This window comes from Lissotriton helveticus, chromosome 5_1 (genome assembly GCF_964261635.1).
Source record: "Lissotriton helveticus chromosome 5_1, aLisHel1.1, whole genome shotgun sequence".
Taxonomy (NCBI): domain Eukaryota; kingdom Metazoa; phylum Chordata; class Amphibia; order Caudata; family Salamandridae; genus Lissotriton; species Lissotriton helveticus.
The window spans coordinates 2,010,521,805-2,010,545,552 of record NC_136065.1 but is presented as its reverse complement, the minus strand read 5'-3'; positions in this window follow the sequence as shown (position 1 = coordinate 2,010,545,552).

Sequence of the window (23,748 nt, the reverse complement as noted above, 5' to 3'; positions counted from 1 at the left end):
GCTACTTGCATTTGGAATGCAGTGTTCGAACTTAAAACAATTGTGAACTTTTAACCTGCAAGTGCCGTTATATGTTCAAGAAAATGTTGCAAAAAAATATCATTAGGTTTAAAAAAATTGAGGAACTTTTACTTCCACTTGTTGTAGAATGTTTTAGAAAGTGTGTTGATAGAATACGTTGCATTTCTGACTTCTATGTGTACTTGAATAATAATAAAATTGTTTACATGGAAAAAACATGTCAGGCGCAGCTCATACAATATCCCGGGGTGTGCATTCGCGGGACATTTGTGTTTGCTATAAGAGGGCTGGTGCATGGCTTTCACCCTGTGACAGCAAATACTTGTTTGACTACTTGAAGCGAGAGGAGAAAAACCTCAGTGATGTCAACAAGAACACGGCCCACGAGGAGTACGCAGCAGTGCTGCACTTTTTACTTAGAATTGGGCGTCTTGTTTTAACGACTGAAGTCGTACCCGACTCCAGGTTGTGCGATGTGGCATGAAGCCCTTTTAGATTAATACTACAATCACTTGTGCCCAACACGGCATATACGGAAAATGTCTTCATCTACCATCAGATGTCTGACACAAGACCGAATTAACAGTTACCTCATACAGGGAGTGGAGGCTTCTTCCCGGTTTATTCATCATTCACGGTCACGGGCCCGGCTGGGTCGGAATTATCACCAGGTGAGTGACCTTCTGTTGTGATACAGCCATATATAGCCCTGAGGATTCGCAATAGAGATGAAACACGTGTCGGCTGGCTGTTTTAAAAAATAAAGGACTCCATAGGACCACTCTCCCACTGGAGATTCCTATATTTCTCTGTCGCTTTGTTTAATGATTATGAATATTGAATGTTACATAACATGTTATCTACTTTTTTGAGTGCATTGGGTAACCCCACAAAAGATGTCATTTGAGATATCATCAGTGATGTCATCAGTGACGTCACTGACCATGTCATGAGTGATGTAATATGTGACATCATCAGCAGTGCATTGCAGGCGCGCAAGTTATAGTTAGCTCAACTAACTATAACACGCAAATTTTTCTGGTTTTATATGAGACAAATGTTCAACTAACTATAACATCTCTGAAACCTATGGCTTTTTTTAGTGAATATATATATATATATATATATATATATATATATATATATATATATATATATATATATATATATATATATATATATATATATATATATTCACTGAAAAAACCATAGCTTATAGACCATATATAGTTAGGAATTAGCATTTACAAAACCTTATTTTACTCACACAAAACCATTGAAATTCCATATATAGTTAGTTGCACTAACTATATATCGCGCACCCGCAATCCACTGCTGATGATGTCACATATTACATCATTCATGACATGGTCAGTGACATCACTGATGACATCACTGATGACATCTCAAATGACATCACTGATGACATCACTGATGACAACATCCTGACATCACTGATGACAACATCCAGTGACTGTATGTTTCTGTAAAGTTAAAATATGTCTTACATATTGAAGAATGAGTGGATGTATAAGTGTCTGGATGAAGGATTTAGTAGGTGCATGTCTGACTGTATAAGTGAGTGATTAAATGTGTCTCACTGAGTGCATGGGTTAGTGACTAAACTGTTTTAAATTGTGCATCATTGTGTCTGTTGTTTTGTAATCTGATGCATGTGTTGATCATTAGCTATATGACTAACTATATGGGTTATTGATTAGTTGCCCAAGTATTTGTATGGGAGACTGAGTGTGTGTGTGGGTGTCTGGGAGGTGTATGACTCTGTGCATAGATGTGTGAGCAGTTGATTCACTAGATGTATGGGTTCAAAAGTGCATGTGGAAACAGCTGTATGGGCGGTTGACTGTGTGCATGAGTGTATTGGTGAGTGAATGGATACCTCAGTGCTACATGTCAAAGTAAGTACATATGTAAAACACAGTACATGTGATAGTTGACATATATAAATAACTGTGCATAAGAGCCAGTGAATGTGTGAGTGGCTGTATGGATTATTGTGAACTTGTATCAGGGATTGTATAACAGAGTAAATATGTGTTATTATATGTTCCAATAAGTAAGGTGTGTATAACTATATAGTTGAGGAAATGGAGGTGTGATTGATTCTTTGCAAGACTGACTAGGTGTGTGAGTAACTACATGGATGAGTGACAGTCTGTGAGTGTCTGTTTACACTGAGTGTATCTAAGGTTATATTAGAGTCTGAAGAGGTTCATCGTATCATCACATGAATGATGTCATCAGTGATGTGATCAGTAATGTCAAATGAGATGTCATCAGTGATGTCATCAGTGATGTCATTTGAGATGTCATCAGTGATGTCATCAGTGATGTCACTGACCATGTCATGAATGATGTAATATGTGACATCATCAGCAGTGGATTGCGGGTGCGCGATATATAGTTAGTGCAACTAACTATATATGGAATTTCAATGGTTTTGTGTGAGTAAAATAAGGTTTTGTAAATGCTAATTCCTAACTATATATGGTCTATAACCTATGGTTTTTTCAGTGAATTTTCAAGGTTTTGTAAATGCTAATTCCTAACTATATATGGTCTATAACCTATGGTTTTTTCAGTGAATTTCATAGGTTTTTTAATAGCAAATCTTTATAGGTTTAAAAAATAATACATTTTAAATCGAATTTTATATTGTATAATTATTTCATTTTTTTTTTTTTATTCTTTTTGGTGTGCTCCCGGGGCGCGGACCGGTGAACGCACGGGTAAGCGCAATCTTGCGGCGCGCCCCGGGGCGCGTACTGATGAGCGTCCTGATAGCGCTATTGCCGCGAACGAAAACAACATCGTGACGTATTGCGTAGCCGCCACGCCTTGCGTCATAAGACACGTATCGCGTAGCCGCGAGATGCGTCTTACGACGCACCGCGTAAGCGCACCCGGAAGCGCATACGATCGCGCAACGTAAACGCCCTGATGCGCTTACGAAACACGCCCCGGGGCGCGTAGCGTAAGCGCGTCAAACCATGTGACTTTAAAATAACACTTTTCATTGGTTCAGAACTTTTTTTTTCTCCAAATTGTGTGAAACCCACCCATTTCTCTCACTATTGCTTTGTACTTGGAGAGAGCAAGAGCTGTTCTGTGTACTTTGTTCATCTCCTACTTTTCTGATCTACAGCAATGGCTGCAAGAGAGTCATCCAGCAGTGATTCAGACCGATTTTTAGATGAGGACCCTCCTCAGCAGAAGGAAAAAACCCATTTCATCTGGAAATTTTATGACATCCCTGAAGGACAAAAAAAAGTCAACGCTCCAAAAGTAACCTGCAAAATTTGTGGTAGTAGTTTATCCAGAGGCAATCCTCTGAAAAAATATAGTTTTGGAAATGCTAATTTAATCAGGCATGTGAAAAGAAGACACCCTAACAACTTTGCCAGGGAGAGTGTCAGAGAGCTGGCACGGAATTTACCCACAGATGGCGGCAGCACCTCCACTGGTGGAGCAACACCTTCGGGACCACCCCGTGGAAGAATGGTCCCTAACATTCAGCCGGTGTTTGCAGGCATCAAATTTCTGTGCACGGAGTGTGACGAACTGCTCTGCTATGGGGAGCAGAGTGTTGAACTCATTGCCATAAAGAAACAGCAACACCGCTGCCCTGCCAGTCCCTAAATTTTCACATTTTTTTGCTCCTGTTGAGCAGTTTTGGAATCCCTGTTTTTGTGTTTCCCCTGACAAAAATCCCAAAAAAATATAAAATCGTTTTAAAAAGTCTAAAAAAATATAAAACAACAAAAACAAAAAAAAAGTTCTTTTCAGAACTACCTCCAATTTATAAAAAAATGCTATCTTTTTTAAAAAAAAAGTGTCATTTTTTATCTCCATGGTACGCTCCCCGGTACGCTCCCCGGTGCGCGTACCTGGCGCTCCCCCCGCGAAAATCGAATTTTTAAAAAAAATTTTTTTTTACCCGCGCCCCCACATCAAAACTAGGGGGTCAGGGGGGTGTACCCTGCCCCCTTTTGCTCATTTCCCCCTTTGATTTTTGCCACCTCTTGTGTCTCAATCCTACCGAGACACAAGATGGCGGCCGCTGCGGACTGTTTCGAATGTTTACAGACACCCGAGAACCAATCAGCTTGCCGTGCGCAAGTCGCGTGGCGCGCCCGGAGCGCTCCCCGGTACGCGCACCGGGGCGCGGCTCTAGATATATATCTTTTTTTAAACCTAATTTACTCAAAATTCACAGGAGCATATATCTTGAAACCTAGCAAAGGCACATCGGGCAAACAATATCTACAATTTTGCCAAGTTTCGTGGAAATCCATTCAGCCGTTCGGGCTAAAAGTGAGGCCAACCGCCCTATGGAAATTAACATGGGAAAAACCCGTTTTGGGACCCCCCTTTTTTCTCAGCCCCCCCTTGACAAACCCCCCCCAAATTTTCAGTGGCTGCTCAGAAACAAAATGTTCCATTTTCCTGAAAATTTCAGCCAATCCCATCTACAAACGCCAAAGTTATTAGACATAGAATTTTCAAAAATCCCATAGAGAAAAAATCCTAACTATATATACCTACTGGCGACCGCCAAACAAAGTCTCCAAATCCATGGAGCCCCCAACCCTTCAGGGCGGCCTCACGAAACAGTGAGCATGGAGCAACTCACCAACACAAGCCGTGACCAACAAAAGATGCGAGGCCCATCACGGAGAAAAACAGCATTTATTTCAGAGACAGCAGCACTAGTCTTCTGTAACCTTACGCGTTTCGGCTGTCGCCTTGCTCACAGGTAAGAAGTTCAACAACTGCAAAGTGCAAAGTGCTCGCTTTTTCAACATGATGTCACATGACCGTTTTTTTGGAAATACAAGTCCCATAATGCCTTTATACTGTTCATCAGTTCTTTGCACTGGAATCCTAATTGATCCTCACTCTCTTGTTTATTACCATTATTCCCTTTAGTACCTGCATTATTGTAGTGATATTACAGTCCCACGGACATGTGTTTTTCTTCAGTATTATGCTGCAAGTGCTCACAATCAGCCTATGTCTCTGAATCAGCTGTTCACTCCGAGCGGTCGAAATGAGGGATGTTCCCCCCTCCGGCTCCCTTCCAAAACAGTCAGCTCTTTTTACGCTAGTGGCGTTTCCTCCGTAGGTAGGGCGACTGCAGTGGGTCATGCTCCTGATTGTAAATGCCAAACAAAGTCTCCAAATCCACGGAGCCCCCAACCCTTCAGGGCGGCCTCACGAAACAGTGAGCATGGAGCAACTCACCAACACAAGCCGTGACCAACAAAAGATGCGAGGCCCATCACGGAGAAATATATATGGCAATTCTTAAAGAAATAGAACAAATTGAAGAAGAGCTAAGTAAATCAGCAGAGCTTGAATTTATCAAAAAATCAAGAGAGACTATGAATGAAAGGCTGCGAAAACACGAAGACAGAATTAAAAACAGAAAAGCGCATAGGTTTGCACGCGATGAAACAGATTACAATAATGCCCAAATCTTTACATTTTCTCGAAAGTATAACACCGCGAAACGCGAGAAATATGCTGTTAAAGAGAGTGGCAAAAGTGGGCAAGCACAAGCATCAAGTACAGTAAGCGCTTCCAATGAGGACATTTCCAGTATAGACACAATTTCTATCACGAGTGATTCAAGTGCAGAAAGCGAAAATAGACAAGCAATTCCCAGAAAATTAAATCTTGAACAGGAGTTGGATTTTTTAGTAGAGGAAAGGCTCCAGACCCTGAGGCCGAGACAAGAGATCAGGCAAAAAGATATAAGAAAAACAAACGCAGAAGGGACAGAAGAAAAAGATGCAGACAAAGGGCAAAAGCAAAAGAAGAAGTCAACCTGGCAACGGAGGAGATAGACTTGGACAAAACCAATCTGTCTTCAGTGGTTTTAACGAAAGCGGAGAAGCAATTATTATCTTTAGGCCTAAATTACTGTCCGGGTCAGTCTTTCAACTACGCAACAACCAGAATTGACATTTTTCACTTTATTAGGAAATTAAAACTAAAAAAGTTCTTTGCCTTAAAAAGAGAAAAGGATAAAACAACTAGCGAGAACTATGATTTCAATGAACAAACTTCTGCCTTAGCAGCTGCAGATATACCGACTTTATTGACAATGCACGATTTAAATACAACTGAAGTTCAAACCTAGACGATGATATAAACATAGCCACTCAAATCAGCCTACAGAGAATAAACTTAACACAGTAGGAGGCTGGGATCAGCCCTTTCAAAGCCAAGCCAAGCTTCATTCCTATGATGCCAAGGTATGCGGTGGTTGTTTTTCATGATTGTGTAATAGAAGACATCAAAAAACTATACCGACAAGTGAATAGCAGCAAAAAAAAAGGAAGAAGAAACAAATGTAACATAAAAAATGGGAATACGCCAGTCTGATGAAGAAACTAGGAACCGACAATGAGATCATTATCAAAAAATCAGACAAGGGTGGGAATTTAGTCATTTGACCAAAAGGTGACTATATCAAAGAAGCCAAAAGACAACTTAATGACACCAATTGTTATGAAACAGCTACTCTCAAAGAATATTCAAAAGCTGCTGAATTGCTGAAAAACAGCTATCGCAATGGCGCAGAGAAGGACTAATCTCACAAGATGAATACAAATTCATGTATAATGAATGGCCAGTCCTACCTGTTGTGTATCTAATACCAAAAATACATAAAGCTGTTGTACCGGTACCTGGAAGACCGATTATTTCGGCCATGAGAAGTGTTGCTGAACAGGTTGGGCAATGTATAGATTTCTTCTTACAAGATCTGGTGAAAAACCTGCCAAGCTATATTAAAGACACTAGTGATTCTGAAGGTATGTTGATGATAGCGTTAGACATTGAATCGCTATATAGTAGCATAGATCGCAAGGCAGGTGTAGCGGCTGTCAAGTATTTTTTAGACCAGAGACCCAGAGAATTTTATCAGCACAACAAAGCAATAATTAGCTTAATTGAATGGTGTTTGAACAGCAATTTCTTTCTATTTGGGAAGGACCTGTTCAAACAAATCAGGGGCGTGGCGATGGGAGCCTGTTTCTCCCCCAGCTATGCGTGCTTGCACGTTGGCTGGTGAATGAATGAATGAAGTGGGATTTACACATGCGCAACTTAGCCCCATGGGCGTCAAGGCGCCTAACATTAATCTAGCTGAGTCGAAGGATGTAAGGAGCTTACTGATATGCATTAACAAAGAACCAAGTTTTCAGAGCCTTCCTAAAAAGATCCAATGAGGGTTGTGACTTAATCTCAAAGGGAAGTGAGTTCCATACTTGGGGTGCCAAGATAGAAAATGCCTTGCTCCCCCATCTAACCCTCATGGAACGAGGAACTACCAGATGATTAAGCTCCGAGGAGCGTAGGCACCTACTCGGAACATATCGAGTAAGCCGAGATCCCAGAGCATCAGCAGGACCGGCCGTAAGAGCACGATATGTAAGGCACAGAAGTTTAAAGGATACTCTTGAGATGATAGGGAGCCAATGAAGACTCTTCCTTGCCATGGTCACAGACGACATCCAGGGCAAGGCCAGAACAAACCGTGCCGCCGCATTCTGTACGACCTGTAAGCGCTGTAGGAGGCCCTTGTTGGCTCCGGCATACAGGGAGTTACAGTAGTCAAGCCTTGAGCCAACTAGGGCAACCACAACCTGCTTGCGTGCCTGTAAGGGGAGATAGTGAAGGATCCTCTTCAGAGTCCTAATAACACCCCAACAGGTGGCCACAGTTGTGTTAACCTGGGCCTCCATGGAAAGCCGGGTATCAAAAATGACCCCAAGGTTCCTCGCCGATTGAGTGGGAATAGGGCAGTTGCCTAAAGATGGAGGCCACCAGGCACCAGACCATATGTCCTGGTCTTTACCAAAGACCAGGACCTCTGTTTTGTCACCGTTCAACTTTAGAGAGTTGAAAATCATCCACTCTGCAACAAGTTGCATACAGGACCTAAAGTTAGAAGCGGTGACAGTCACAGAGTGGGTCAGGGAGACCATGATCTGCGTGTCGTCAGCGTACGATACTACCACCATCCCCTGAGATCTTACAAGTCTAGCAAGTGGGCCACGTAGATATTAAACAGGGTCGGACTCAGTGCTGACCCCTGTGGCACCCCACATTGCAAGAACTTGGCAGGGGAAAGGAGGTCACCCAGCATCACACGCTGCTCTCTTTGTTGTAAGAAAGAGCTCAGGATACTGAGGGCAGGTCCTGTTACTCCTGCCTCCCTTAACCTGGATGTTAATGTAATGGGAGACAGGGTATCGAAAGCTGCTGTTAGATCTAACAGTACTAGCACGGTGGTATGGCCCAAGTCTACTTTCCTACGTATGTTGTCCGTAACCATAGTCAAGGCAGACTCCGTGCTATGCAGCTTTCTAAAACCATGCTGAGACCCATCCAAGAATCCCGAGCCATCCAGAAAGCGAGAGAGATGTCGATTTAGGTGGGCTTCTAGCATCTTAGCAGGGGCCGGCAGGAGAGATATGGGTCTAAAATTCTGTAGCATTCCTGGGTCCAGAGTAGGCTTCTTAAGCAAGGGTTTTACTATGGCTTTCTTCCAGGCTGCAGGGAAAATACCATGTTCCATCGCATTATTCATGATTTTCAACATGGGAGGAAGAATAGTATCCCTGCAAGCCTTAAGCACTTTCAGAGGGACCGGATCTAAGGGAGAGGCAGATTTAATTCCATCCAGCAGGCAGTTCAGTCCTTCCAGAGAAAGCGCCGGAAAGTGGTTAAGTACCTGGGGAGGGTTATCTACCCCAGCTTCAAGATGTCTAACTCGAGCGGAGTCCTCTTCACTCAGGAAACTCCTCTGAGTTTGCAGTGCCAAATAGATATCGTCTATTTTTTTTTAAAAAGAAGTCCGAGATGTTATTGCAGAGCTCCTGTGAGACTACCACGGGGTCAGGGGCCTGAAGAGAGCAGAGAGAGCTCACGATCTTAAAGAGCTCTTTGGAAGAAGTAGGAGAACGAATTAGGTTGGTGAAATAGTCCTGTTTCTCCTTTATGACTCTGCTTTTATACTCTCGTATCAGGCGCCTGTATACTTCCCGATCAGTTGGGTCCCAGGATTTACGCCAACATCTTTCCTTCCTTCTACATTTCTGTCTAAGGAGCCTCAGAGTTTCCGTAAACCAGGGGGCTGTGGGTTTTTGTCGCGCAACATATTTAAGTGAGGCAGGGGCTAGCTCATCCGCCGCTGTGGAGAGAGAGTCAGCCAGTTCTTGTGCTGCATCATCTACTTTCAACTGAGATGTCCTATTTACAGTCGGAACAAAAGGTACAAGTCCCTCATTCATAATATTTCTAAAATTTCTTTTAAGGCATTTCTTAGTGATAACCAGGTTACCTTCCATATTGGGCATATTTAGATATAGTGGTACTGCCAGATGATCAGACCATACTATCGGCACAGGAATGCCGACCGTTAGCCTGGGGTCATTAGAGAACACACCATCAAGGGTGTGACCCGCCTTATGCGTCGGGAAAGACACCCTTTGGACCAGCTCACCTGCGTCCAGGGCATTAACCAAAGAGCATGTCTCCAAGGATGACCGATCGTCTAAATGGAAGTTCATATCACCAAGGACTGTAAAGGAAGATCTCCCAAGGTATGGTTCCATAATTCTGAATAGTTCAGGGCAGAAATTAGCCCTGGGTCCAGGTGGTCTATACACCAAGATTCCGGTAAAAGAGATCGAAGAGGCACATGTAATGCAAAAGTATAAAGCCTCAAAGGGATCCGAGGGAACTGACAGAGGTTTAATAGTACAGGAGAGGGTGGTTTTATAAAGGACTGCTAATCCCCCCCCCTGCGTCGTACTCTATCTAACCTATGAAGAGTATATCCTTCCGGTATGGCCAGAAGAAGATCATGACCTGAAGACTCAGAAGCCCAAGTCTCGGTCACGAAGACCCAGTCCGGTTGCCTGTCACTAACAAAATCATGGTGGGAGGAACAGGTCCTGAAAAAGAATTACAGCGTGAGCTTTACTAACAACATAGCATGTTTCTTTAGATACATTGACGACATCTTTATTTTGTGGTAGGGCAGTCAACTAGAAGCATTGGACTTTGTTAATAATATCAACAATAACCAACTAAACCTCCACTTTACAGCGCATATAGACAACAACAGCATGGAATTTTTAGATGCCAAAATGTATATTAGTGACAACAGAATTGAAACAACTTTATTTAGGAAGCCCACTGCTGGCAACATGACATTACACGCCTCAAGTTCACATCAGAAACATCTTATCGACAGTATCCCCTATGGGGAAATTATACGGCTAAAAAGAATTTGCAGTGTTGATACAGACTTTGACAAATGTGCTATTGAATTAATGGCAAGACTCAAAGAACGTGGGTACTCAGACAAAATATTAGAGGCCACCATGACTAAAGCAAGTTAGAGATCAAGGGATAGCCTGCTACCATACATCACTAATAGTAATGCGGAATCTGTGGGACAAGTAGTTCAGGGAGAAGAACAAACAGAAAATCAAGGGCCTAGACTCATTACCACATTTAGTGATGAACAACGACAAATCAGATCTATAGTAAAGAAAAACTGGGGTATAGTGCTCACTGATCCAGTACTTCGCTCACATGTACCTTCCACTCCCACCATTACATTTAGTAGAGCAAGAAATATGGGTTCAATACTTGACAAGAACAGTCCAGAAATCAAACAGAATTCCACTTGGTTGAAACCAATGCCTGGGTTTCGGAAATGCTCATCATGTAGAGCGTGGAAATTCGGCGTCAATACAATACACTACCAAACACCGTTTAGCACCAGTGAAACTGCCATAGCTGGCAGTTTTAATTGCAGGACTGAATTCGCTGTATATGTCCTCACCTGCACCTGTGGCCTTAATTACATCGGCAGTACAAAATTACAGGTGCACGTGAGGATTTTGCATCATCTTAGAGCTATTTTACACAGCGACCTCACATATCCTGTGGCACGCTACTTCAAAAGAGCACACAACAATGATGTAAACTGCCTAAGATACTTTGGGGTTGCATCTGTATCCAAACAACGCAGAGGAGGCAATAGAGAGCTTTTGCTTAGACAATTAGAAACTAGACTAATACTAGAATTTGATAGCAAAAGCCCAAATGGACTGAACAATGCGGAAGATATGTACAACTTTCTTTAAACATTGACAAACCAAGCCTAAGTATTAGGGTACCGACACACCTTTTCGTAAGCAGTATTGTAATTGTCATCATTATTACTAAATTCAGGTGTACCATTCTGTGGCAATTTTTAGGACTTATGAGTAAAAGAATTCCAAAGAGGACTAGCTCTATCTAGGTTAATCTGAAAAGTCTTTAAAATGCACTTGCTGGGTGCTATGACATGAAATGATCAAGATAAGGCAGTTTACATAGTACCTCATATGTTTGATCTAGCGAATCAATGCCTCATTTTAAATCAAAAATGCACTTTATTACTAGTATGTATGTCACGAATCGGATTTTAACACATATGAAAAGTTGGCTTTTCTGCTGTTTTATCTACATTTAATGGCACATACTTTCACGTACTTTTTGCACTTTATTCCCAAGTAGGGGACATATTGGCACAATTTGCACATTTACATCTTGATTTTGCTGCTTTGCACTGTTTTGCACATCCTGAATAGCCTACATTTACCATCTCCTTTCCAATTGGTTTAATGAATTAATCATGAATTTGTATAGAAAGTAAAAATGATTTTTTTTAGCATTGAGGATTTAACCTAGCGCTGATATATGACTCTTGTGCCATTATATTATGGGAATTGGCTGAATATGGTTTTATGCAGCTACGCATTTTTTGAGTCATGATATTAGAAAGCAAGAGATGCTGGAGTGTAACAAATTTCGAATCCAATGTTCCCAACTTTTAATGCATATAAAGTATTTAAACAGTAACAATTTTTTGAAAGACCAATTGTATTAATCATGGATTTTTACATTCTAAACAAATGACATTCAACATGAATTTGTAATTGCCAACAATGCATGGAATGAAATGTTATGTAGTCTGATGTTTAGCTCTATTATCAGGTGATTGGAGCATGTGATCAGGGCGGGATGGTAGCAACGTTTAAAAATAATTGCCATTCACACAGTCTTCATGTGAACAAGGGCCCCAGAGTCCGAAACGCGTCATCCGGTCATGCTGAAACTGGGTCATTAAAAGATCTTGCCTGCATTCAGAGGTCCGTCTCTCCTTCTTCGCCGTGTGGGTAGTGGCAAGTTCTTGCTTATTGTGAATATATATATATATATATATATATAGCGCAAGGTGTGTCAAAGCATTAAGCAGAGGAGGAGCTCAAACATCTAGCTACTGGGAGTGGCTATAGTGTCATCAAGAGATTTAAACCTGCCCCAGCTGTAAGAACTTGCTTGAAACCAGGCACTGAGGAAAGCCCCACGGCTGAAACGCGTCTGCCACAGCGTTTCTTGAACTTTGATCACCACGCGCTGCAAGTGATTTCCTGAATAAATCCGATGGGTTAATAATCCCTGCATGTGTCGGGCTCATTCCGAGAAGTGAGTGAGTTTTTGACGTTGTGTTTATACCGGTATGCTTGGCACTGGTAACCGGCGCGCCCTCTCGGTCACGAGTGCCATTTGAGCCAGCACTTAAACTTGGACTGTGTACGCAAATACAAAGTGTCACCTCCCCCCCCAAAGGGGTCACAATACCACAAGGTTTGGAATCTTACTGCACGGGAGAGAGGCTGCAGTGTATACTGCAGGGGATGCAATCGGTCTCAGTTTGAAGTATTGCACCTCACCTGGATCCACAGCTTGGTTGGAAGCGGTCTGCATGCCAAACAGGATTTGGGATACTACTTGGGGTCTGGTCTAACCTCTCACGGAAGAGGACGACCCGTCAGACTTCATCTACCAGAATGCAATGGGTCCAAAGTCAGCGCGAGGTGTGTCAAAGCATTAAGCAGAGGAGGAGCTCAAACATCTAGCTACTGGGAGTGGCTATAGTGTCATCAAGAGATTTAAACCTGCCCCAGCTGTAAGAACCTGCTTGAAACCAGGCACTGAGGAAAGCCCCAAGGCTGAAACGCGTCTGCCACAGCGTTTCTTGAACTGTGATCACCGAGGGCTGCAAGTGATTTCCTGAATAAATCCGATTGTTAATCCCTGCATGTGTCGGGCTCATTCCGAGTAGTGAGTGAGTTTTGGACGATATATATATATACACTGGCGATTTTTTGAAACGGATTGATAAGATGATATGGACTGATGATTTAATGCTATTAACTCTAGACATCGAGTCGCTATACACTAGCATTAATCATGAACAAGGTCTGCAGGGTGTAAAATACTTTCTGAATACACGTCCAGCAGAATATGTACTTCACAATAAGATGCTCATGTCACTGATCACTTGGTGTTTGAATAACAATTTCTTTACTTTTGGCAAAGAGGTGTTTAGACAGAAGCGAGGGGTGGCAATGGGGGCCTGCTTTTCCCCGAGCTACGCGTGTTTGCACGTTGGGTTCTGGGAGAAGCAGGTCCTCTGGAAAAACTACCGACAAGAAATGGAACAAACAATTTGTCTATGGGTACGCTTTATAGATGATGTTTTTATTGTTTGGAAGGGCGACAGTCAAGGTGCAAAAGACTTTGTTGAAAAGTTGAATGTAAATGATTACAACCTGTATTTTACGTCTCATTGTAGCAAGAGCTCAATTGAGTTTTTAGATGTTCAAGTACAGGTAGCAGACAACAAATTAATCACTACTGCATATAGAAAGCCAACTGCAGGTAATGCGACCCTCCACGCATCGAGCGCGCACCCAAAACACCTAATTGCCAGTATACCCTACGGGGAAGTATTGCGTCTAAAACGAATATGCAGTACCCCCGAAGAATATGAAAAAAATACAAAAACGCAAGTTTAGAGAGGCTGCGAGTCAGAGGGTATACAGAGGACATGCTTAGTAGAGCTACCATCAAGGCAGATGAAAGACCTCGAATAGAACTTTTACCACCAGATATCGAGGCAGAGAATTAAATTGTAAATAGTAAAGAGGCACCAAGATTGATCACCACGTTCAGCAGACAGGAACATAAAATAAGAGCAATATTGAACAGAAATTGGCCAATTGTTTTAACCGATAGCATTTTAAAAGAAGACCTTTCTGAAAAACTTCAGGTAACTTTTAGAAAATGCAAAAACATGGCCGCATATGTATCACAACCACTGGCAGCAGGGGCTCCTGCATCTATGTGGTTGCCAACCAAACAAGGTTTCTTTAAATGTACAACCTGCCGGGCCTGTAATTTTGGTGTGAACACCACTAAGTACAACACCCCTTTTAGTGATTGCGAATTCAAGATTAAAGGCAATTATGATTGTCGTACAGAATTTGCTGTATATATACTTACATGTACATGTGGGCTCAGATATGTGGGCAGCACTATCAAGCCAGTGCATGTAAGAATATTGCAGCATATATGAGCAATTATTAATAGTGATCCCACCTACCCGGTAGCAAGGCATTTTAAGGCAATACATGATAAAAACATTAATTGCTTAACTTATTTTGTCATTGATGCGGTACCGGTACCCAAAAGAGGTGGGGACAGAGAAAAGCTTTTAAGGCAGTTGGAGACGAAATATATTTTAAATCTGGACAGTAAGTCTCCAAACGGATTGAATAACACGGAAGACATGCACACGTTCCTATGAAAGCTATAAAATATATAGTAAAATACGGCAAAAGTTAAATCAGATTTTTTATGCAAAAGCAGAAGCCAATCTCTCATTCCTAAATTTTTTTTAAATACACTTACATTTTGTCCATTATTTGTATATGCACAGAGCACTTTTTAAGACAAATACAGACAACATATGTGGTTTTGTGCCCGGGCTCGGACACAGAATCATAGAGAGTTGTAGAATATTAAGTATGCTATGTCAATTTATTGGTTTTGGAGATAGTTGTCGATAGGCAATTTTTGCACATATAGGAGGATGTTCCTTTATGTACTGTAACTGCGTAATTTTGCACATTATTGGTTTTAAAGCATTTTATGCTGTTATTCTTTAATAATTTGGTATTTTAGAATTTTAATATGAACCAACGCGCAATTTTGCACAACAGTAGATTGTTTTTCTAGCATTTAAGCTGCTATATTTAACTTTCTAAAATGGAACTAATTTTAGACTGTTTTAAATAATGTAAATTATCATGAAATTGCATTTGTTCATATTTATTGCTTATTTAATATTTATGGCATATATTTTGCACATCCATGAAATACTGCTTGTCGAAACAGCAACTATCAATAGTCAAAGCCATTAAGAATATATGCAGAATCAATATATAGTGAAGCATACATAAGGAGGAAAATGTATTGTCTTATATAGTATTTCTTCACTTTTTATCACCACGTGGTGTGAATGGTTGAAAAAATTAAGTATTTAATGTGGAAGGTTACTGCATGGTCGCCATGGGATCAAGGTTACTTGGTAACCGAAACGCGTCATGCCAGAGAAGGAGCGTGAGAAGAAAGAATAAATCTTCCTGAAATATTTACTTGCTGCATGGTGGTCCGTTATACAAAGCACGCCATATGCAGAATCTACAAGGATATATATATATATATATATATATATATATATATATATATCTGAATGTTTCAAGCCTCCTTCGGCGCGAAAATCAAGCCCTCCAGCCGGACGTTGAGAGGAAACCAATTTTAATCAGCAGGCAAATGCATGACCGGTTTCGACCCCATCGGGCCTTAATCATATGCAACATGCTCGACTCAGACACGCCGGGTTTAAGTGCATTTCAATTTCCAAAAACAGTAAGGAAGGACTATACAAGCGGTTGCACACATTAGTTCTTTAAATTAGTTTGTTAGTCTTTGATCTTTCATGTTCGTAATTAAAAACCCCTTGTCTTTCATGACCTTTCTTATATTAATCCTGGAAACGGTTCCAATGAAAGAAAAAGTGTTCGAAGGTCTCATTCGGGTTTAATTTCAGGCACTTCTGGACTTCAAGGTCCATCGTCCATTGCAAATGTTGGTGAAATGCCCCGCACGTCACTTCATTAACTGAAATTAATTAGGCTTTAAGCTAACCTTAGGCGCACTGTTCCTCCAAGTCCTCACTGTCCTGATAAGCAGTGTGGCACCCCGCTGATTATCTGTCCTCGACGTCCGGCCGTGTGAAAATACGATCTCCCACAAATCTTGACTGCTCCACAAATATAGCGGGATACCACTGGCCCGCGGATCTCCCAAGGACCGGTGGCGGTGCCTCCCGCATTCCTCAGTCGAGTTGCTTGGCTCAGAATATCCTACCAACTCTGTATGCAGCCGGCGGGTTCCCCAATAAATGTGTCCATAACCAAACTCCAAGTTTGACGAAGGGGGACCCAGCCTGTCAGATCGGGACTTGTTGGCGACGTCACCGCCTTAACATATCCGAATGTTTCAAGCCTCCTTCGGCGCGAAAATCAAGCCCTCCAGCCGGACATTGAGAGGAAACCAATTTTAATCAGCAGGCAAATGCATGACCGGTTTCGACCCCATCGGGTCTTAATCATATGCAACATGGGCGACTCAGACACGCCGGGTTTAAGTGCATTTCAATTTCCAAAAATAGTAAGGAAGGACTATACAAGCGGTTGCACACATTAGTTCTTTAAATTAGTTCGTTAGTCTTTGATCTTTCATGTTCGTAATTAAAAACCCCTTGTCTTTCATGACCTTTCTTATATTAATCCTGGAAACGGTTCCAATGAAAGAAAAAGTGTTTGAAGGTCTCATTCGAGTTTAATTACAGGCACTTCTGGACTTCAAGGTCCATCGTCCATTGCAAGTGTTGGTGAAATGCCCCGCATGTCACTTCATTAACTGAAATTAATTAGGCTTTAAGCTAAACTTAAGCGCACTGTTCCTCCAAGTCCTCATTGTCCTGATAAGCAGTGTGGCACCCCGCTGATTATCTGTCCTCGACGTCCGGCCGTGTGAAAATACGATCTCCCACAAATCTTGACTGCTCACAAATATAGCGGGATACCACTGGCCCGCGGATCTCCCAAGGACCGGTGGCGGTGCCTCCCGCATTGCTCAGTCGAGTTGCTCGGCTCAGAATATCCTACCAACTCTGTATGCAGCCGGCGGGTTCCCCAATAAATGTGTCCATAACCAAACTCGAAGTTTGACGAAGGGGGACCCAGCCTGTCAGATCGGGACTTGTTGGCGATATATATTCACTGAAAAAACCATAGGTTTCAGGCCTTGTATATATACCGAATCTTACAGATTCTGTAATTGTTACCGAAAAATTATCTACATCCCATTTACCTATTCTTAAATCCCGAATCGGTAAAATTCGGTATTTAAGAATAGGTAAATTGAGATTACCTACATCTGGCCCTTAGTGACATCCTCCAGGGCAGTTGCCTCCCTCCCTGTATCTCCATCAGTAGTCAACCTTGCCATTCATATCTACAGTGTACTGACAAATTTGTATTATGGGCACTGCCATTCATTTTAGGTACATGGTACACTCATACGACCTAAAGGATAGGCTATATTTCTTAACATGCCGTCCTCAACGTGCACATAGGATATTGTAGACCCACTCTAAAATAGTGATACACTCTCATTCTTGTGATTTATTTTGTAACACATCCAGCAAAGTTTGCCACTTAAGCATGAGTGGGATGTTTTGAGTAAAAACCAGCTACACCGAAATGGACTCTTATTCTTCTTTGTTTTCAGTAATCTTGCAGCATAGCTAGCTGAGTATGTACGTGTGTGATTTACTAAGTAAAATACCGTATGCACACCGTGCAAACATGGCGCATGCTCTGAATAGCGTTCTTTCCTCTTATTCAGTCTAGTGGCATCCAGCTACCACATAACTTCCATGGCAATATTTCTGATATAGTAGCATATCCAGGCCAGCCTCAGTTTTGTAGCCGATTGCCGCGAGAAGCAAGTATCGGCCATCTGAGGTGCTTGATCCTTTCAACTCTGTCTGTGGTACATGCTCCACCCTCAGTGGCTGGAATCTGTATTCACATATAGGTAAGACCATTGAGCACTTATTGACATTAGCCTCCCTATAAGAGTCCCACTATATTCAACCATGCAGTAACTTTGAGTTCTTTCACCACACAGCACAAGGAACAGATGATTAAAAGCATACCAGGTCTTTAACTCTGAGAGCTACACTCAGCTGAGAGTACATTATACATACTGCTTTGATTTTCCTATGATGATGCCGATTGAGGCATCCAGCAATAAGTTTGGCTTTCATTGTTTCATTTTAGATACTCTTTTAACTTGGAAAACTTCAGGAGGGTCTTGTCACAACATTATCAATAATCATCATTACATCACTACTAACATGTCGGTAAGTAGCGTAGTACACAAAACTTCTATATATGGAAAGAAGGTTTTAAAAAGCTATTCGCCTACATATAAACCTATTCCTTACATAAATAACCTTTTCTCTTCTGTCAGTTAAGAACTCGAGAATGAGGCGTAGTTAGAGTCATATACGAATATGGAGTAAGTTTAAATTCCCAACTGTACACTGTACATATTTGTACCGGCGGTGGTTTCTTTCTTAACTAAACACATAAAGCGATTATGCAACTTGCACATGGAGCATGACAACACCACTATTTACTTCCTATGTGATTTCACAGTTTTTTTTCTGAATACATGGTCACATAACTCCTGATCTATGGTATGTCATAGTGATTGCTTTTCAATTGGATTGCATGGATGCATTAAATTATAAAGCATTCCTAGGTACTTGGGTATGGCACACAAACCATTTTTTAACTCTGGTTACCTTCTATCATATTTAATTACGTTAAATTACAGTCCAAGGACATGTATATTTATATTTTATATTTTGGATTCTCTGTTGTCTGTAGATACAGCACTGACACACTCATTACGTGGCTTTCTGAAGAAGGTGATTCTCAAATTAAAATAATAATTGTAGCCACAATCATTAAAACGTTATAGTTGCTGTGTTAGAAAGAAATATTCCATTTGATATATTTGATGCAGATGCATATCAAAATATAACCATCCATCTTTATGCATTGTTGTTTGTTGGGTGTACGAAGTGTATCTGTATGCATAGGTATATGTGAGTAATAGCCAGTCTTCTTGATGACGTGGATTGTTTTTTCTGTATTAATTGATGTATCTATTTATATGAACATAAAAAATATATTTGAAAGCTGTGATACTAAATGATAAATATCCTTAGTTCTGTATAAACGCATATAGCACAAGCATAGATGGTGGGACCCCCTCAAACAATTAATTATGGCCGAGGAACAGAGGGGCAGAGAAAGTTAGCACTGAAAAAGAGTGTTCCACATGGGCCGTATTCCTTTAACACTGATGTATATCTCAAATTTAATTCCAGAAAAGGTGACAGATACACAACATACTACTTAATTATTCTTCAAAGATAAGAAATTTATTATTTTCATCATTTTCATCTTGTAAATACTTTTATATTTTTCAGTATAATTTCATTTTTTTGAAAAGTCATTTCATCACAAATACAAATACAAATTTATAAAGATACATACAGTTTCACAAAAAAGAAGGGAACATTCTATATAATAATGTAAATGCAAAAAAGTGACACAAAATACATTAAATAAATAAATTAACCCCTGGAAAAACACACTCAAGCATACACCAACTCACACTATCATACACATACTTCATCCATTACAAAAAACGGCTGAAAAAGGGAAACTGGAATTGAAATGGCAGAGTAGTCGTGCCAGGTAATCGGTCTCAAACATGAGAACCCGCATATAGCACACACAGGCAGTAGCTTATTTAGAGCACATAGGTAGTAGTTTACATACAGCACACAAGCAGCAGATTATATAGCGCACACAGGTAGGAGTTTACATAGAGCACATAGGTAGTAGTTACATGCAGTATACAGGCAGTAGCTTATGCACAGCGCATAGGCAGTAGCGTACATAAATCTCACAGGCAGTAACTGTATTCAGCACAAAGGCAGTCACTTACATATAGCACACAGGCAGCAGATTATATAGAACACACTGGCAGTAGTTTATTTAGAGCACATAGGTAGTAGCTTACATACAGCACACAAGCAGTAGCTGTATTCAGCAGTATGCAGTCGATTACACACAGCACACAGGCAGTAGCTTTATTCAGCATGTATGCAGTTGATTACATACAGCACACAGGCACTAGCTTACAGTCAGCATAGTCCCTAGTTTCTATAGAGTAGACACAGATTCTAGTCTAGATACTACAAGAACGCACCACACCTATACCGCACACATGATCACTAGGTTATCTACACCACATTCACGACTTTCTATACAGCAGACAGAAGCTCTAGCTTTCATGCTGCACACATGACCAGGGTGCTCTCTGTTACTAAGGGGCGTGCACCTGGCAGGACTAGTTTGGTTGTACTAAGGTTTTATCTTACATACAGCACATCTTGCATTCCTCAGGGTTTACCCAGGCTGAGCTCTGCTGACGTCTGCTGCTTGCTCACTCAGCCCTAGGCTCCTCTGTGGTGACGTCAGAATCACCTCTGGGCCAAGAAGGACAATGCAGAGATGTTGCTCAGATTAATGGTTAGACATATACGGAAGGGAAATACCTTAACATACAGGACTGTAAATTGATATAATGCACCTGTCAATCTAACTACCCAGAATCCAGCTTGCAACTGGTAGTGTGAGAGCCCTTCTGACACCTTAGGCCCCAACAGGCAAAATTACAGTCAGTACCTTGAACACAGCACTAGTGTCCGTACAGATCACACAATTATTATCTTCAACAAAGCACATGGTGACTAACATACCTTTTAGCACAAACAGAAAGGGAATAGATAATCAGTAATAATTAATGCATTAGTATGATGATAAATGCAATCTATAATGTTAGGATGCCTTCGAAAAACTCTTCTCCAAGGAGATGGAAGTAGGATTTTTTACTTCAAGCCTCTGCGTTCATAGGAGAGGTGCATGATGCTGGGATTCATTGCTGACCGCGGCCAGAGGAAACCCAGAGTGACACTTTCCTGCCTACTGTAGAACGCTGACGTACAATATCCATGAGCTCATTGACATTAATCGCACCCCAAGACTCTATTTCTTAGCGCCAAATGCATAATCGACCCCATTTGGACATGCAGGGGCATTTTGCGCTAAGAAAATAGCACTAAATGGCGGGAGAAAGTTGTGGGAAAACCCTTCCGAGAGCACATTTAGCGAGAGCGAACAGCTGCTTGCGCTCGTTATTCGTGTTCTGTTGCATTTAGTGCTATTTCTGTGTAAAAGGCATTCGTGCGCCCATTTTGGATGCAAGGAGGCATTATTGCGCTAAGAAATTAAACTAACGGGCACATGCATCAACGGATCATTTTGCGAATCGTTATTTGTGAAAATTAGGGAATCGCAAATAACAAATCGCAAAATGATATGCATCATTTTTTTCGCAAATTTTATGCGAATCAGTAAAAAATCGCAAATCGCATAAAAATGCGAATTCGTATTTGCAAATTCGCATTTTTGCGAATTCGCTAATTGCGAGATCGCACACATGATGCATCTCAGTGCAATTACTGCCAGGAAGCTAGGGAAGCAATCAAATGCACCTGATTCTGCATTTGTACTGCAGGAGAGTTTTCTGGCAGTTGGAGCTTGGTCTGTTAGAAGTGGAGGAGCCTGTGTTCACCTCTGAAGCCATGGAGTCTGAAAATTTGACAGAAGAACAGCATGCAAGGAAAAGAAAAGTAACATTTAGTGAACAGGAATTAGAGATATTAGTAGAAGAGGTGACAGCGAGACAGGATCAGTTGTTTGGCAAACAGTCCCTTAAGGTGCCTGAAGGGGTGAAAAGAAAACTGTGGATGGCAATACAATCCAAAGTTAATGCTGTAGGTGTAGCACACAGAGACATCACAGACCTGCAAAAAAGATGGTATGATTTGCGCAGTCGCGCAAAAGAAAGACTTGCGACCCGCATTAAGTCTGCCAGAAAGACTGGTGGAGGAACATCCAAAGACAAGCCAACTACAACCCTTGAGGACCTTGTTGAGGGAACCCTTTCTACAGAAGCGGTGATTGGATTAATAGACATTGACATATCAGAGCTACCAGGAACTTCTCAAAGTAAGGACGCATTCTGTGGTTTTTGTTGTAATTTGTGTGTCAGCTTGCTATTTGAAAGTACATTAACAGTGATGTTGATTTGTTTTAATAACTGCTTCAATGTGAGAACCAAGGATGTGTTTGTAAAAATGCTTTACCTAGTTGCTGCAATGCATCATGGTACCTGTAGTTTTTTTGTCATTTGCAGAATTCTTTTGTTAAATGTGTTTTTGTAAACAAAAGCATAACAGTATTAAAAGGCAACAAAAGTATGCTTTAAACATGTAGTGAATATATACATGACGTACTTTATTTAATGACACATAAAGTACTTTTCACACATACTAAACAAATTTCTGCACTCTTTGAACCGTAGATGCAGATCTGGACACACAATTCATAGACTTTGCTGAGTCTTTCACTGAGGATTTGCTGAATTCTTTAGAAAATCAGTCTGAAGCATCCTCGCCAACTGTCCAGAGAAGTAATCCACGTCACAGAGTAAGTCAACTACCAGAGTCAGACAGCGATGTACAACAAAATGATAGTGTTACAGTCCAAGTTACTCCTCCAAACCCAGCTCCTCCACAAAGACAGCTTGGCAGATGTCATAGATTGCAGCAATTCTTTAGGCGCAGGACACGACATGGACAGCGCAGATCAAATAATGATGATGACCCCAGTGCCAGTGTGGTAGAATTGAAACTTTTAAAAATCCAGCGTCTGCAAGGAAAGGACATTAGGGTCATTAAAAGAAAAATGAGTAACATGACTGATGATTTCAGTGCCATCAGTGGAAGATTAACACAAATATCTGCACTCATGGAAAATGCCCATGTGGTGTCCTCTCTGGACCGAATAGCAACTTCAATTGTTTCCATGTGTGCAACAATGAAAGCACAATATTTACTGCAGTCAAAAAGGTCAAACATCTCTATGCTTTCAAGTAGTAGGGCAATGAATAGAATGTGCATGAGCACAGCACAATTTGTAAAGAATGCAGTTACAATGCAGAAGGGCCTGACAAAGTGCTCTGATGATATTTCCAAGGCAATGTCCTCACTCATGACTTCCACACATAACATGCAAGTTGTGAGAAATAGTGAAATGCCTGTGGAAGATGAGGTCAGGTATGTTGGGGCCGATGTAGCAGAGCAAGGGAGTAATAGTCAAGTAGTGGAACGCCGCAGCAACAGGAAAAGTTCCAAAGGAACCACCATGACCAAGGGCATTGAAAATGTCACAAGTAAAGTGTTAGGAGTGAGAGTTAGAAGGAAATAGCATGGTTTCAAAAATGACGTGATACATTTGCCATCATAAGACTTATGCTTCTCAAAAGATTATAACAACTCAATACCTGTAACTTTACTTTCTTCAAAAGCAATTATGATGACTACATTTTTTTTGCAAACTGTTCACATTAACCTAAATGCACAGAACATGTCACCAAAATATATGCATTGTATGTGTCATACCTGAGTTAAAAGTAATGTTGAGTGATCTCTGACCTCCTTCT